The 18,790-nt window shown below is 38.9% G+C and overlaps 1 protein-coding gene across 3 annotated transcripts in view; it reads right to left on the reverse strand.

Moving 5' to 3' along the window:
- FOXP2 (forkhead box P2) overlaps nucleotides 1-17,643 on the reverse strand; it is a 606,662-nt gene extending 589,019 nt beyond the window's left edge. For all 3 annotated transcript variants that reach the window (XM_033099057.1, XM_033099059.1, XM_033099058.1), the window contains exon 1: nucleotides 17,270-17,643. The gene's annotated coding sequence lies outside the window, so the exon portion shown is untranslated. The remainder of the gene's footprint in view (nucleotides 1-17,269) is intronic.
- Between the last annotated feature and the right edge of the window lie 1,147 nt (nucleotides 17,644-18,790).

Consider the following 18,790-nt stretch of genomic DNA (forward strand, 5'->3'; position numbering starts at 1 on the left):
TTCCTACTATTTCAAGCATACAAGGGCAACAGGATATTTTCTGTATTTCATAATAGTAACATATATTGTTACAAAAAATATTAAATTTATTTGAATACATGTTTTCATTTTCTAGCAATAAAAGATGATTTCTTCAACTAACAATATATGTAGCTTTGTTTGTCATAATTACTAAGGCACTTCACATGAGAGAATTCAAACCCCACATCAAAAAACACACCAAATTAACTTTAATTTTTACCACCACATATTAAAATTTAAATTAAAATGACTAACTATTCTTGCTGAAAAATGTGATTTAAAAACAGAAATGACAGTACAGCCCTTTATTTATGGAAATAAAGCCTAAAAATGTACATATTATTAGTATTTCAATTAAGTCTTTCTTAAATTTGTATTGCCTATGTCATCAAACAATATTTTTTACGTCTAGTTGTATTTCCTCATCCTCCATTAACATTTTCAAAAATATTTTATTAAAGAGAATTTCACTCTCTGTGGAAGACCGTAATAGTTCATCAGTTACCCATATCTCAGTAGCCCCCATACCTGACTACATTAGGTCTTTTGTACTTTTTTTTTTTTTTAGGTCACACAAATACTGTAAGTACTGTAATAAAACCACAGGCTTGTCTGTATTTTCTCATAGAGCCAAGCCATGACTCATAAATATTTCATTTATTATTGTCTTAACTCTAAAATAGAGATTTGGTGTATTTTTTGTGCTTTATTTTGAAACCTCTCTCTTCTGAAAGCAATTCTGACCACGACTTTGGTAAAGTAACATGTACTACATCATAAAAATAAAATTTTCACTCAACACAATAGCAACCACCTAGGCCAATGAACTAAAAATGTCTAAAACTCAGAAATATAAAATTCATATACATCTCAACTAAGTTATTTCACAAAGAAATTCAATACTATATGCTAGAGGTTTGTTTTTTGAGCCTTAACATGATAAAAACAGAGTTCACATAAGTGCTTTTAGGTCAAAGAAAATAAGGACAACTTAAGATGAGCTCAGAGGGTGAGGTTGGGGGAGTGGGTATTCTAGGTTGGTTGGGAATCAAACATCTCAAACTGCCTCTTCAAGATGCTGAATGGTGGAAGCAAAAATATTTTAAATTCCAAGAAAAAACATATGATGTTCAATTTACAACTCTTTCATAAAACAACAATTGTTACCTGCAAATTAGGCCTCCTGACAAAAAGATGTGTATTGTGAAGGAAAAAAAAAAAAGTCAAATAGTTTACTATCTCACTGAGTACTGCGGAGTTGCCCATAGCAAGGAAGAAAGAACATCAAGGAAAAGAACGTTACTATTCCTCATTCTCTGTCTTTTCATCTATCTTCCCATCTCCTCGAGCTGAGATTGTATAATCTACAAAGTTTACATCAAAAATCACAGAAACGTTCCCTCAGACAGATTCTGTAAGGTTGGTTTTAGTTATCTTAAAAAATATAAATAAATACCAAACACATAAACAGTAAAACCTATCTAAAGAGCCACCATAAGTAAATATAGTATTAGATCCTCTTTACCCAAAGGCACAGAAGCAAATCTAGTGAAATAGCCCCGATGTGGTCAGTTTTCCAATTTCCCATTCCAGCCAGATACTTAACTCATCTCACTGTACTAGGGACTGTGGTCTGCCCACAGCCTCACATACCGAAGAGGATGAGAAGCTCTGGGCTGTGCCAAAGCTCTGTCCACACCTGAAGTTGCCTCTGCTAGTCGTGATGCTGATTCAGGACTCTACCTGCCTGGGGACCTTGCTGATGTTTTCGTTTTGCCCTGATCTCTGAAAAACTAATGTGAATGTTATTCTTGGTTCACTACGTAGCCATCTCATGACTCACTGGTCATTGTATTTTATTATCAAGATTTACATTGCAATACTAAAAATTACGAAAGTTCAACATCTAATCAATTATTGGCTTATTAATAATATCATTTCTCTGAAGGCTTAAGAAGCAATGAGAAGTACTACTTTGGACTTAATAGCAGTGAAATGGGAAGAATTTCATGAAAGAATTTGCCACTGAATTCTTAGAAGTGTTGATTTTAAGCTCATAATTCTAAGCCAGTAAGTAAAATGTGGCATGGATTTTAGTAACAGATAAAATAGATGTCTATATTTATATGAATAACTCTGTGTGTGTGAATGTGTGTGTGTGTGTGTGTGTGTGTGTGTGTGTTTGGCGAAATATAGTGCATGGGCTAAAATTGGCTCACTATCTGATTTTGGATGGTCTGAAAGGTAAGAATGGGTTTCACAGCTTAAAATGTTTGAACTAAACTCAAAAGAAAAATATTTTGTGAAATATGAAAATTATATGAAATTCCAACTTTAGCATCCATAAATAAACCTTATTGGCACACAGCCACATTCATTCATTTAGGTATTGTCTGTAGCTGCTTTCATACTACTGAATAGCTGTGACCGAGACCTACAGCCCACAAAACCTATATTTATTATCTATGCCTTCACAGAAAAAAAAAATCTGCCAACCCCTACTATATATATGGCTTGGCATGAAACTCTAAAATAAAAATAACGGCTTCAGATAAATATCTGTTAAAACTATGAATTACTGAATGTGAAATTATGATCGCCTTCAGCCTCAGAAGACACTAATAAAGAAAAAATTATAAAATATGTAAAAACACCGAGTTACACAGAGATTATTCAACCTCAGAAGAGATATTACATGGCAAGGAATAGTACAGAAACATGGCTCAAAGCTTTAATAATTGCTTAAAATGGTTGAAGCAAATCCACACACCCCCCAAAAAAAAATCGAAGAACACTTCAAAACTTTATTTAGATATAGGGGAAATAGTAAAGAAGAATGAGCCTACAGTTTGGTGGCAATGATATACAGCAGTCCCTCCTTATTTACGGGGCACATGTTCCAAGACACCCAGTAAAAGCATGAAAGCCTGGGTAGTACCGAATCCTATATATACTGTGTTTTTTCTGATACTTAGATACCTTTTCACTCAAAGAAATCTTTTTACAGCTTCTCTGTGATATATCTGAATTTTGAACATCACTACTCAAGTGCTTTGAGGCCATTATTAAGTAAAATAAGGGTGACTTAAACACAAGTACTGTGATACCCAACAGTTGATCTGATAACTGAGATGGTTATCAAATGACAAACCGGCAGGGCATATACAGCCTAGAGATGCTGGACAAAGGAATGATCACACCCAGGAACAGAGCAGGACAACATGGGACTTCATCATGCTCCTCAGACAGCAAGCAATTTAAAACTTATAAATTGTTTATTTTGGGAATTTTCCATTTAATATTTTTAGACCTCCTCAGTTGACAATAGGTAAATGACACCAAGAAAGAAAACCGCAGATAAGGGGGGACTACTGTGTCATCAGATAACTGAGATGAAGCCAAAGTTCTTAAATCTTAGGGTATTTAGCTTCTCCACCAAAAAGGAAAGTGTTGAAATTAAAACAGAGAGTCAAATATGATTAATACGAAAATCAAAGCTCAGGAATTAAAGAGAGGACAATGAGTCACTTTAAATAAGTTCAGGTACACAGGACCAATGAACTATAATTTCAAGGTATTAAAAAAAGCAGCTTATAAAAAACAGAAACATAGTTGATAGCCTTAGAAGACTTACAAACAACAGGAGAGCAGATGTAATCCATACGAGGGGCAAATGTTATTTTTTTTTTCTTTTAAGGTAAAAAGACTCAAAAAAATGAAGATCAGTGATCTTGACACTATTCCTCAGCAAAATTCTAGAACAGGTTACTAAACAGATGGTTTGTGAGCTCTTAATTTTTTTTTTAAACCTAACATGGATTTGTTAAAAATAAGCCATGCCAAACCTTGTTTCCTTTTCTGACATGTTACTAGATGAGTGGATCAAAGAAATGCATTATCTCTATAACATTTGAACCAAGAAAGCATGGAGAAAGTCTCTCATGGCCAACGTGGAGTAAATCCACTTACTATTTGTGTAACTTTGGGGACATTTCTTAATATATGAGATAAAAGGCAGATGTCATGCGTTTCTTCAGTTTCTGCATGTTTTGTGAGGAGAAGCACTGGCAGCTTTGTTTTGAACTGTCTTTTCATAGTTACTTAGATAGCAGATAGCCTTTGAAGACAGAAATCGCATCTCCCTCTGGAGCAAAAGGAAAGTTTTCTTACAGCCCATTATAAAAGATTGGGGTTCCCACACTGGGGGCTCCTCATCTGTGATACAGCTGAGATACACTGAGAGTGTGGCACTGAGCCACGCTGCAGAGCCCCTGTGTGGCTTGGAGGGCAGGAACCCAAACGAACATGAAGTTCATGCTGCCTGCTGTACCAGGAGTAATAAAGTCCTTTGTCTTTGACCCAGAACTCTTACATCTTCTATAAGAGTCCTCAAAGCAGTCACTGGCTAATTTATTATACTAGTATGCAAGGAGGGTCAAATCACAAATCCTTCACAGTTCTTGAAATCTGTGACTCAGCTTTCCCATTCGTAAAATGGGGAAATAACAGTACCTCTTTACAAAAGTATTATGAAAATTAAGTTAATACCCAAATTGCTTACAAAAGTGCCTAAACTAATAGCTCAATGAATGTTAGGCATTATTATAATGATATTTATGATTAATTTCAAATGTTAATAGTAGGTATACAATCACATCCAAAGGATTAATGAAAAGTCAAAGCATCCATGCTCACTAAATTTAGAAAAGGCTCTATTCTTAACGCTGTTCTGCTCAATATTTTAATAAACAATTGAACAGAGCTATAAAAATGCATTAATCAAAATTATGGATGACATAATTGCTAACATAGATAATAGAATCAGTTTTTTTTTAAATCTTGACATGCTAAATAACTAAACTATAAAAAAACAAATTTAACAGACATACCAATCCTATTATTAAAATAAACTATTCAAATTGCGTATTAATTGCAAGTTAGATGAAATTAATTACAATTCTAGTAACAATGTAACATGCCTAAAAATGAATTTGCTATTAAGTTACAGAAAAAGATAAATTTTCAATTGTGTTCTTTGTCAGTCAGGCCACACTCATGGGAGGTATGGTATTTAGCTCTGGATACGTTTTAACAGGGAACTTTGGCCAACAGAAGCATACCCAGAGAAGAGTGATCAGATCTGTGAAGGGTGAAATAAATCCATATAGTATATAAAGTATAACTGAAGAAACTTGACTTCTTCAGCCTGAGAAAGGAAAGATTTATTGGAGATAAAAAACTTTTCAGACATTTGCAAAGTTACCTATGTCAAATATTCTGTATAAATCCAAAGGGCAGAGCTAGAAATAATGACTAATTAATTGATTCCAATTCAATGTAAGGAAGAACTTTCTATCAATTTTTTGTTTTTAAATGCTGTGTAAGTTCTCCATTCATGGAAGTTTTGAAACCTCTAGCCAGACTATGGCAAGGGAATCACCTCCTTCACATTCAGATGTCTTTAAACTGCTTCTTGTCTGTAAAAAAGCCAACCCACAGAAAAATTTTCCAGGCCTCTTGTCTATTCTCATTCCTGTCTTGCCTCTCTGGTTTCTGTTCCATTTCAGCCTAGCTAGCCCTCTCAAACTAATAACTTGTTCTTAGCAGCCCACCTGACTTTTTGATATGCCTCTCTGCTAATTCCCTTTTCCTATACAAGGCAACTTGACAGAGGTTCCTGGATAACAAATCCTAGCCCTATCTATCATCTGACTCAGAAGAGAGGTTGGAAAATTTATTTCATGATCTCAAAGGTGCCTTTCAATTCTAGGATTCTTGGATTCTGTTTACTTCTTCTGCCATTTACAGAAATTGGTGGATGATCAACTATTGAGGAATGAGTAAGTGAATAAATGAAAAAAATGAATGAACATTATTAAACAACTGATAATGAGCCGCTTTCTTCTCTAAGAACTAGCTACCTGAATCAGTCTTACATCTTTCAATCAGTCAAACAGACGACAGGGGATGAAAAGACATGAACAGTAACCTGTGAGAACAAGGAAAGCAAGTAGGAGAGCCAAGCGAGGGACTGGGGTGGAAGCAGGAACGAGGGCCGTGTACGATGGTGAAGACCCCCAAAATAATTCTCAGCGATGATGCACCAGTAAGGTCTCTTGTTTGTAAGTCAAGCCAATTTCTAAGCCAAAATGAAATTTAAGGTTATATAAAAATATATTTGAATAAAAAATGAGAGAATTCAAAACTGCTAAAAAATTATGACAGGAACAAGCAACTGCATTCTTGCAAAGGCAAAAAAAATACACAGAACACTATAGAGGAATCTCAAACGCATTATGCTAAGTGAAATATACTTGACTCCGAAGGCTCATACTATCTATAAGACAGACTTGAATGTGGTATATATACACAATGGAATATTATTCAGCCATGAGAAAGGAAGACATCCTGCCACTAGGGACAACTAGGGACAATATGGATGGACCTTGAGCACATTTTGCTAAGTGAGGTAAGTTAGACAGAGAAAGACAAGTACTGTATGCTATCAATTAAATGGGGAATCTGAAACTCACACTTGTAAAAAAGAGAGTAGCATGGTTACCACAGGGTGTGGGTGGGAGACTAGACTGGTGTTGTTTAGGGTACAAACTTACCAAAGGGTAGTAAATAAGTCACAGAGATCAGTATGATGAGTGCAGACAATATTGTACTGTAATTATGTAATGTGATAAATATCAACACAATCATATTATACCTACGTAAATTGTATCAAAATAACAGGATGAACACCTTAAATTTATACAATGTTATATGTCAAATGTACTCAATTTTTTAAAAACTTCCAAAAAAAACTCCAAAAAACAGACCTGAAAGGACAAAACTACAATGACAGAAAACATATCAGTGGTTCCAGGAACAGGAGGATGGGAGGAGGATGGGCTGAAAAGCACATGGGAGCATTTGGAGCAGGGAGGGACCATTCTGTATCTTAGTTGTGGTCGTGCTTACACAACCATATACATTTGTCAAAACACACAGAACTTTGCACTAAAAAGCGTGAATTTTACGGCACGTAAGTTACTTTTAATTAAAAAATGGAAAAAATTAAAGGGCTTAAAACAACTTTGTAAAGATAAGTAGTTAAAATATGGTTTGTGTCATTACAAAATCACAATGAAAGTAAATATTTTGAGAAAAAAATCATAAGGATCATTTCTATAATATAGTAACTAATATCTGATTTTAAAATGAAACATCAAATGTATAGCCAAATAGCTGTTTAAAAATGATCAAATATATTTTCATTCTTCTATAGTTAAAATGTAAAAAATAAAATTATTAATTCACATTCTATTTTTAAATATCCTCTCACAAGAAATGTAATTCTAGTAATAAAAATATAAACATTAAACGCTTTTACTATTTATGTATTCATAGATTTTTACCATATATTCTCTATTATCATACTTAAAATTTGATCTTATACAGTCAGAAAAGTTGCCTCTCAAAATAAAAAACTTATAATAATAATGATGTTCCTTTAATATAGTAATATGAGTAAGCACGTAATTAGTCATATTTTACAATCTGGCATTGTTTTAGCCCAGTGGGAATGAGATATTTTCAGGATACAATTAGAGGGATATCAAAGAGAACAGAGATGTAAATCAAATATCAATTAGCAATAACAAATTGGATTGCCTTTCCTTTGTTTGTGGAATAGTTTGAGCAACAGACATGTAGGACTAGGGATAGTCTGACATTACAGAGAATTTACAACCAGCAAAGAATTAGAAGTGATGAGGGCAACATAAAAGCAGACTTCTCTGGAAGCAAATAAATATTATAAATGAATCAAGAAAATACAAATTTATAACTATATTTGGGACAACACAAAGTCAGGCTGTCAAATGCAATTTATTGTTAGTTACAGGAATATACATCCTCTATAATATTTCACAACAGAAAATGTATTGAACGATGAGTATTTGTAAGCTTCCATCGCTGCTAAAAGCTACCACAATTTATAACTCCCTGGTTTGTGTGCACAGCGGGCTATCAGGAGGAGAGCGGCCAGGAGGAGCAGAAGAGAGGCTGTCCTTTTCAGGGGGCAGCACGCTGCATGGGCTACTGCACTTGGCACGATTGGGGGTGGGACGGCAGAGTGAAGGAGTGATCTGGCTGAGGCTTTAAAACGCTTTAGTGGTTCCCAGGCGAAGACGACAGGTGTCTCAAGATTTGGGCCCAAACTCTCCCTTTGTTGCACTGTATGAAGCCCATGTCACTCCCCTTAAGACCAACGCTAGCAAAGACACCAAAACTCCTAGAGCTGGGAGTCCCGTTGCCTTCTAACGTAACACGACGACTAGACTGCACTATGGCCCAGACCCATATGTTATGTGGGTTCTAAAACGTATGTCTGTGCGTGTCAAATCCATTAAAAAGGGGAGCTCTACTATGAAAAAGACAACGTTTATCAAACAGCTTATCCAACTCCACATTTTACTTCTGGATTGGTACCACCAGCAGCTACATGTATGAATGCTCATAGGACAAAGCCAAATTGTGAAAAAAAAATTAGTATTTATGGATGTTAATGATACGTGCTTCAGGGAAGAGAATGCCAAGTGGTTATTTTTCTTAACCCTAACAAGACTGACTCCAGCAGCAGCCTACCTTACCTTCTCGTTTCCGCATTCCGGTTAAATAAGGCGGAGGCTCAATTCCTGACTGAGAAGGAGGGGAGAGGTATGAAAATATCTAGTGGGCTAAGAAAACTGAAAAAAAAAAAAAAATCCACAAGTTTCCAATTTTAACTGAGCCCTCTGAGCTTCATAAACAAAGTTTTTTGTGATAATTTTTATTGGTTTTATTTTTTTCTTTTAGGAAGTATCTTTTTCTCCCATTCACTCTCATGTGTATGCTTATGTGGCAGTAAAGAGAGAACATTTTCACAACTTCCAATCCAATTCCATGGATTTCACATAAAATGTTCTAGCCGAAAGTAACCTGAAAAACTAATCCAGTCTCTTTTTAATTTTGGAGGAAATGATCCACCCAATGTCCCACAATAGTTACAGACAAGCCAGGTGCCAGAATGCAGATCTGGCACTTAACATGGGACTCTGCGTAGTAAACCGAGCTGGCTATTTTACTATCTGGGGTAATAATTATATTTCCCAGAATAATTTATTTTCAGTCACACTCTAGCATGCATTATCAGAGAACTCCTTCAATACAAATTTCGCTACTGAGAACAAGGAAAGGGCTGGGACTTGGAAGAGCCAGAAGGCAACACAGAGGGCCCTGGATATATAAGGAGAAGAGGAGCAGAAGGTGTGAATGGTATTTTAGAAAGAGGAAAGGGGGTAATCAGGTCATAAAACCCCACTTTGCCTTGCTTTAGAGTTTTCCAAGGACCACATATTCACTGGTGACATAATAAGATGCTAAAATTATTTTGAAAGATCTCATAATTCAGTCTGGAAGAGGGAAAGAGAAAAATGAGAAGAAACAGGCAAGGACGAGAGACCTGTTCCTTCATTATCAATACAAAAGATTATAGACTTCTTTTCCTATTCTTAAGATATTTAGAATAAAATCGCTGAGCAAGTTAGTGCAAATTGTAAATATGGACATAGTATGTAAGAGGGACAGCTATGGGGCATTAAGTTTGTAAGAAAATATCTGTATTTGTATTTGTATGGAGAGTTGTACCACTTATTCATACCTTCAGTTGTATGTGTCCAGAAGTAATGTGAGCAAGCTAAAGAATGGGATTTTAAGGTTGGAGAGGTGGACTTTCCATTAAATCACAAATCCTCAATGTGCTCTGTTTAAGGACAGATACTGAAAGAATGAGAAAAAAAGAGGTATAAATTTATGGTGTGTGTGCCAATGCCAAGAAGTAAAGCTATCTCAATCTAAAGGTTTTCAGAAGACACCTTGACTTGACCCATTTCTCTTCATCTTTCCCCACAGACAATCCCAGAGATACCTGGCATGCCCACTTTGGATTCCTAGTGTCCCATTAGAAACATCTGTATACACTACTTACGCTATTCGGATTAAGACATGATGAGTCATGTGATTAAATAAGTCAGTTCAGCTGTGCAAAGCATTATTATATTGAGGCACCCAACCACTGAGCCTTTGTTGTCCAAAAGCATGAACATCCACTCATAACTTTCGAAAGTTAAATGTGGTATTGTTTCTCAGATCAGGAATAGAAAAGAGACAGCAAGTTGAGCTTGAAATACACCCACCTGAGATGAGAACCAGGTCTTACAAACAGTAAACAGTTTTCTTAAGTGTGATATGATATAAGTGTAAGATGAAAAAGTAAAGGTGAAAAGTTATTTAAATTACACAAAAACACAAGTGAGGCAATGATGCAGACAGAAGTCACTTCTTGGGCCTCCAACAGGACGTTCATTCCTTCAATGTATATTTCCTTTTAGAGCTCAGACCATGAGGCACTGTTGAGGCACTGTTCTAAGGGCTGAGTTAGGGCAGGGAACCAGACAAAATCCTTCACTCCATGGACTACACATTCTCATTGGGGGAACAGATGATAAATAAACGTTTTTTGATGCCAGCCAATGATAGCATGAGGGACAAAAATCATGTATGATAAAGGTAACAGAGCATGCTCAGTGAGGATTTACTTCATAGAGGACCATCAGAGGCTGCTTCTCTATCTAGTGCAGGTACATTGGAGCAGACACCAGAGATCAGTGACACTACCTGAGAGCAGAACATTCCAGACAGAGCAGAGCACGAAACCCTGAGCTGGGAACCAGCTTGTTCTGCTTTGAGGAATATCCAGGAAGCCAGTGTGCTGAGTTGACTAAGAGGAAAATGTTAGGAAATAATGTCAGATAGGTACCTGGGGTCAAATAATATGGACTCTGTCATTTGTCTTTTATTCTGAAAGACCTAAGAAGCTGTCGGAAAGTTTATACAAAAGAGTGACATAATCAGACATATTTTAAAAAGATCACTCTGCTGTGTGGAGAATAAACTGGTGCCTTGAGGAAGAAGGGGGTCAACTAAGTAGCTATTGCAACAACTCAGGTAGGAGATGACAGTCGATCTGATTAGACTGACTAGATGTATAAAATAAGATTTGGCGGGTAGGGGGCATTTAGTTCAACTAAAGGCAGAATGAGGAAGGGAAAGACTGAAAACAAAAAGGAAGGGGAAGTTAGCTTCAGGCATACAGATGTAGATCCACAAAATCCTGGAACGCAAATGTGGGTGAAGTAATGATGAGGAATAATTCCTAAGGATTCTGAGGATCTTTTTTAATGAGATGATTTCATGACAGTCTACATATGTTGCGATGTTAAGATATTTGGTTTATGTACTGTTAAGTTTCTCCTCACTGTCAGTGAAAATTTTCATAAATGCTTTCTCTGAAATATGTCTACCATTAATTTTTTTTTTACCCCCTAAAATACTTTTTAGAAAGTTTTTTTCTTAAATTGAGAAAAAGTTGCAAAATGATGGCTGTGGTTGTATATGTGTACCAAAATGATACACAACTAAAATGATACAAAAAACTTTCACAGAAAATGCCATCATAAAAATTGAGAAGAAATAAATGAACACCAGAAAAACTTTGTTCTTTTTCACAGCATCCTTTATTTGAGGAATTCAACGTTAATTTTCCTTACTTGTTAAAAAAAGTTATGATATTCTCATGGTATAATCTTTTAGACTTATGTTAGAAAATCTTTGAAAAGAAACACTAAAACTTGTATTTTAGATCAACGTTATTCAGTATATTTTCATTTTCAACAGTATATTTTAAGCCATTCAAGGTAGAAATTGAAGGAAATCCAGAAGCATTAATAAACTAAAAATGCTGAGAGTTTTTAAACCTCTGGGATTCATTTGCTTCACAGTAATGTGCTTTTTCAACATTTAAATTTTATTTTCTCTTGCTAATGAAAATAATTTGCCAGAGCAGAAAGGAATGATATATTTATCAGTATAATGGGAAGGTGTGTTCAGGGACCCTTGTTGGATTATAGGAAGAGGGAACTGTACAACTGACTGGGAAGTTTATTCAGTCAGTGCAGTATAGGTCCAAGAAGATGTATTTCAGTTATAAATTAATTCAAAAGGTTGAACCTGAGTCCCCATAGATGATTCATGGAGAAAAGGAATTTCAAATAAATTTTTAGATAACATTATATAAACTGAGGGAATTTTAGAATTCAAATTGTTCATGGAAAGCAAGTTGAAAAAATAAACAAATACAAGTCAATTTAGAGAGAGTAAACAAAGTTCACAATTACACAAATTATTAGGATTCAAAGTGAATCATAAGCTGCAAATTATTAAAATATAATGTTGCTTTTAAAATGAAATGGGGTGGTGCCAGTATGCCTCATTTTAGAGCACAGATATACTCTGGTAATTTGGCTGCTAGGCAAAAATCTGTGTAGATAAACACAAATTTCTAGTCACTCCAGTTATAACATTGATATTCTGCTCCTAAAAATAACTAAATAATTTATTAATTAATAATTTATTAAAATAAATTTAATAATAGCAAATAGCATTTGAATAAATAGCAAATTAACTAAGCCTCGTTTTAGAGAAAAAGATTAGTTTTAATGAGTACTACCATTAGAAATAAGTCACCACATACATGGGTTTACTTTTTCATTTTAATATTAATAGTGTTGAAACATAATAAATCTAAATCTTCTCTAAAGACCCATCTCTAGCATTTCAAAATTCTAATATTAACCTCTTGGTTAGTCATAATATGTCTTTTACATTTCACCAGTTACTTTTGTTTTAAATTTCTTTGTTTTGTCTGGAAAATTTGGGGCAGGGGATGGATAAATACACTGTGCAGAGCCAAAGAGTATATACAAAAACACATCAGCGGTAATGCAAGGCAGAGGTAAATAAGCAACTGGAAGTATCAATTTATGTTAACAGGTAAGAATACCTACAAGAAAAAGATTCTACAGAAAAGAATATTCTACTGTATGAGTCTTTATGTAATTCAATAGTAATGAATTGTCACAAAGTCAATGCTGGGTTTAAAAAAAAGTATATTTTTAGACAGCCCCCCTAATTATGCTTAGTTAAGGTGTTAAAAAAAAAAAAAAAGCCCAAGAGCTACATGGCCCATTTGGAGGTTCTAAAAGTCAAATGAAGATGCTAAAAGTTTGAAACAACTGCATAAGAAAACAATGATTGACCTAAGCCTCATGAGAAAAAGGCCAATGAACTTAAATTATTTACTTGATAAACATTATGGAAGTGATAGGACTGGAGTCCAGGTGTGTTAAGAGATAAACAGGTAAACAGGTGGATCTAAGAAAACATTTACGTCATCTAAAGAAGGAATAGAACTAAAATAAACTACCGCTGTGAAATTGGAATTAGGCATTCAATTGTCTGCAGACCTTGAACACTGAAATGCTCAAAGAAAGTTTCAAACACCTGTATTACTTTTTCAGCAACCTTAAGAATATAAACAACAATCTTTCTGGTTGGATTTGATCACGTTTGTTAGAACTCTATGAATTAAGGGCAATATAAATAAGGTTTCTTTCAAAATCTATGCAAATCTTAGGATCTCATTGGGCCTAGTTTAAGGAATAGGTTTTGTTTTATCAAAAGGCAGTATGAATATGGGCACTGGTTAGAATATTTGGGATCCATTCATTTATTACTAAGAGTACTACCATCTATCACAAAGTTAAAGAAAAAAAATTTACGTGTGCCAAGAATTAGTAGTCAGTAATTGCGATGGAATTGATACTATTTGTGAATTCAACTGTGATTTGAAATTTTCTCTAGCAACTATATCAAGAGAATTTCTTAGTGATAAGTCAATGACCTCTTTCTGATTTAATTCAGAAAGGCAGAAAAATACATGACTACATCCATCATTCAGTTTTCTATCAGTATTATTGCTGATCAAACATGAAATTGTCAACACAAAAATAGAAGGGTGATAAGGCACAGCCAGCTATAAATCCTTTAAAATATTACAAATAATATCCATTTTATGTAACTAAGTTCCCCATATCCCTTACATTTTCTCATGAAATAAAAATTTCTGGTAAATTTGTCTGGCTACATTCAGTATACTGTTACATGCCTAAGAGATCAAATCATGAAGTTATTTTCACATATTCAAATATTCTTTTCATAAAGTATAATTCTAGTAGCTCTGCACAGAGTAGTTTGGTGTTTTTTAATTGTTGTCTGTACAAAAGGAATACAGTTTCTCATTATAGGATATCTGTAAATTTAATGATTACCTTTTTTTCTTATTTTTATGGTGTGCCACATACAACAATTTCCCTCTATTTTAGGTTTCTAGACTATTACAAGTTTGTTTGTTTTTTTAAGTAAAACCACTGTATTATCATAAGTGGGGAGAAAAAAAACACTTCGATGACAGTTTACTCAGATACAACCATTAATAAATTGTTTCATATCATAATGTAATTAAAGGTCTCTTTCCATTCCAGAGTATGAATTCTATAAAAATAATTTTCAATTCTAGAACTTCCATCACTCTGAATCCCAAAATATAAGTTGGGGAGTTTTGAAAAACAGTTATAAATAGTTCGTAATTATCTGTAAATATTTTCCTTTGATTACTTTAGTGTCCATTGTAATGTAATGGTAACATTTTAATAATCTATATCTAAAAAATAAAGCATTTATTGTATTCTTATATTTCAATTGAATGTTAAAAGTTATTCCCTAAAAATTCTTGTCCTTAAAAGTGAACCGTAAGATGATCTTTTAAAATTGAGTGTCCTCTCTCACATATCCATCAGGAATATATCATCAGGTCTCTAGATTTCTCTTTAAAAGTTAGTAACTTAAGCCCAATTAAACATTTGTTTCACTTATTTTTAAATTACAATGAAATAGTGGGTTTCTTAAGGAAGTACTGAACTGAACAACTACTGACAATGAGTCCAGTTAAGTAAGAAAAATGGATGGATGGATGGGTGGATGGATGGGAAGGAGGGAGGGAAAGACTTTTAAAAGCTCTAAAGCTGAAATGAAATTTTATGACTCTAATGATTATAGTGTATATAACTTTATACCCACTTTATTAATGTATATACAAATCAAAATTGTAAACTAATCGTATAGCAGTATTAAACACAAACTACATTTTAAAATTCCAGTACACTGAGAATATACTTATCCACAACTCATGGTGACAGAAAAGATAAACAGGCCTCTTGACAACATAAAACATTTCCCAAGGTATGCCACAACGCAAAACTGAAGACGAAAATATCTGAAAGCTCACCCTTCCTTCAGTTTTGACCTCTAACATACACTTGCTGAACACGCCCTTCCTGTCTCCACTGCTGCCTAACCAAACTTTTTATGTTAGAAGAGCGTGCAAAGATGTGCCTTCCAGGCAAACTTTTGTTTTATTCTAAAAGTTAACCTCTTCAAATACTTCCAGCTGGAAAATGTCCACTTCCACTACTGACATCAGGGCGTCACTCTCTCCCCTGCGCTCACCTGCTACCACTTCATTATTCTTCTAAGCAGACTCAGGGCTCTTGGGCGAGGTACGTAGCTCTTCAGTCACTTCTGAATCCATGATGACTGTATATGTGCACACCTTACACAGGTCCACATCTCTCACAGCCTTCCTCCCTCCCGCCGGTTCTGAGCACTCACCCCTTCCCGTTTGTTCACGTCCGTCGTGACCGCCTGCCCACCTGGGAGCCAACAGGACTCGAGGAATTATCCTCAAAATAAGAAACTGACTGATTTCAACATGTGGCGAGAGAACGTGGGGCGGGGGAGGAGGACAGGAGCAGTACAGATAGCAGCTGTCCATTAAGTGGTTTAAATCTGTTGGTTAGAAAGCTGAATAAACAAATACACAGATGGGTCTAGTTCCTTGGGGATCCCGGAGTCTGGAGAGGCTCCCGGCCAGTTAGGCCTCTCCTGACTTGTCGCTGTGCAACATGCGCCCAGGTCCCGCTCTCAGACGCCCCGGACTCGCAAGTGCCTTTCTCTCCCGTCCCCCCCAATGAGTGTCACCCCACGCACCAGGTGTCCTGGGAGACTTACCTAGGAGCCCCCAGAGTCTGAGAACAGAAGGACAACTTTTCCTCCCCGCTTCAGTCAGGCCCGAACACCCAAACAGACGCTAGCGCCCAGGTCGGGCTGTCAGAGCACGTTCCGGCTAACGGGGCGGGGAGAGATGCGCGGGCGACTAGCCGGCAGCACGCGCGGCCACCTGGTGGGTCCGGCTCTCGCCGCCGCGAGAGCGAAGGGACGTAGGCACGCGAGCTGCGCGGGGCCAAAGTCCACCCCGCGCGCCGGCCGTGATCCTGTCGCCGCGGCCTCCGCGGACTTGCAGGTAAAAACCAACCGAGACGCCCTCCCTTTTTCCGAAAGGTGTCTGCACCCTTCCCACGCGCCCTCCCTGAAGCACCCAGAGGCGCGAGTTCACCCTAAACCCACCCAGAGTGAGGAGACCTTTCCGAAAGGGAACAAAAGTAAGACCAGGGCAGATCCCTGGTGAAGCGGCTCGTGCTAACCGTGGACTGGGAAAGAGCGTGGTGGGTGGGGGGTGGGGTGGGGGGGGACAGTGGAGATGCCGGATTATCCCGAAGCGTCTCTAAGGGCCAAGAGTTTCTTCACTCGAGAAACAGGAGTGTCCCCTCTCCGCCTCGCATTCCCAGAGAAGTACTTCTCAAATGTAGCTAAAGTGTCCAACTCAGAGAAGAGAAGCGTGCATTTGCCCAACTGAGTAAATAAAGGTCAGCAGTTGGATCAATAAAATGTGTGCTTCCAACTACCAGATGTTTTTACTGATGTTTCTCCTGGGGGTGGGGGAGGAAGAGACAACAAACAATAAAAATAAAGAGTAAACAAACACATCTGGTGTTTCGACACACAATTTCCTCCAGCCGCTGTCCCTCCGGACCAGACAACATTTTGCATATTCAAAACTAAAAATCATCCGTGAGCCAACAGCTATCTCCTGTCTCTTGACTCCCCCTTCCCCCATCACAAAGCAAAATAAGAAAGGAACAACAAGTGGTAATGTTGGGTTCGGAACGCGACCCAGACGCCGAGCCGAAATTTGACACATGTCACCGCGCCCTGCCGCGCAGCGCGCTGAGGCTGGGGCGAAAGTTTGCCGCCGCCGCCGGAGGAGAGCGGAGCAAAGTCGCAGCCCGGCCGCCGTGGAGATGGCTGGGACAGGGTAGGGTGCGGAGGTACGGAGCGCCAGAGTGAGAACGAGGAAACTTACCGGGACCGGGGACGCCTGGGTAGCGTCCAGGGAGGTGGCACCCGCAGCGCGGAGGCAAAAGCTACCAAACAACACACCCACGCGCGAGACAGGGTAGCGGCTGCGGCGAGTGGAGAGCGCGCCCGGGGGAGGGGGGCGGAGGGAGCCGCAGCCGGCGGACGCGGCCGCGGCATAAATAACCAGGACGGGCGCTCGCCGGCGGGCTGCGTGGGGCGCGGGGCTCCAGCCGGGGCGTAACCGCCGCTGCCGAGCTGCACGCGCCGGCGTGTCTCGCGCTTTCTCGGAGGCTCGCGCTGTCTCGCGCTGCCGCTCCCCCAACCCGGATCTGTGTGTGTCTGTCTGTGTGTGTGTGTCTCTGTGTGTCAGTGTGCGCTGGCGGGTGCGCGCACCCGGCCGCGCGCGCGCGTGTTGTTGGCAATGCAAACTGTACACACACTGCGCGCAGGGCCGCCTCTCCTCGGAGGGGCTGGGTGGGGGCAGGGACGCCTTACAGGATCCTAAAGTATTGCTGGGCCAAATGTTTGTTTTTGTTTTACTTTGCGTTGTCATTGTTGATTGTTGTTGTTGATCCAAAAAGTAGTTTGGAACCTGCCGGTCAGGATGCCTGTCGCCCCCGTTCACCTATCTGCCCGGATCCCCCAACTTTTTCAAGGGAGAGGAATCTCGTTGGGATTTGCAGCAAAGGAGCCTGTTAGCTGACGTCAGGTCCACCTGCTATGTAAACAACTCGCGGGAGAACTTGTTTGTTCTGCGCCAGAACTTCCCCCACCCCCACCGTGCTCTCCCCACCTCCTGCTCCGCCTCCTCCGCCCGGCCCAGACGGCGAGTGGAGGAAGGGGGTGGGGAGGGAGGAGAGAACAAAACCGTGTGCTGTACTGGCGGAGCCGAGTTGTGTCTGCTGCTTCTTGGCAGTTCCCAAAGTGCGTCCTCTCAGCAGACGGAGCTGCTGGCAAATCACACTGGGGATTCCACGGGAAGTGCAGAAAACCTCGAAGGGATCCAAAGCCCTCGGTGGCAGGGGTCTAAAGTACATGGTAGTCAGAAAGGGAGACCCAGGCGTACGTTAAAACGCTGACTGGCCTTCCTTTAACCGGGGTGCGCCTCTGCGGCCTGGGTGGAAAGAGGCCGAGTGTCTTTCTCACTCTTCGTTGTGGTCGTCCCTCCCGTCTCACCCGGGCCCAGGAATTCTTGGGCTTCCTCGTGGTCGCGCAGCTCAGGCCACGGGCTTGGGGCCGGGCTGCGGGCTGGCGGGGCGGAGCTTGGAAGGAAGGGGCCGCCGAGCTGCGACTTTTAGGGTCCCGGGCTTTCGAGACGGGTCCTATCAGTGACTTGGGAGCTCAAGTAATCGGAATGAAAGGAGAGAAGAAACTGCCAGAGCCCGCTCTGCGCTCACATCAAAGTCGAGGCGCCAGAGTGGGGGATGCGCGGGCCCAGCCTCCAGCACCCGGGTCCCCACTCCTATCAGTGGGATGTGACTCGGCCAGCCGCCCTACACGGGACCGAGGGGATGACAAGGGGAAG

The sequence above is a fragment of the Rhinolophus ferrumequinum genome, chromosome 26, assembly GCF_004115265.2.
Source record: "Rhinolophus ferrumequinum isolate MPI-CBG mRhiFer1 chromosome 26, mRhiFer1_v1.p, whole genome shotgun sequence".
In the NCBI taxonomy this organism is placed as follows: Eukaryota; Metazoa; Chordata; class Mammalia; order Chiroptera; family Rhinolophidae; genus Rhinolophus; species Rhinolophus ferrumequinum.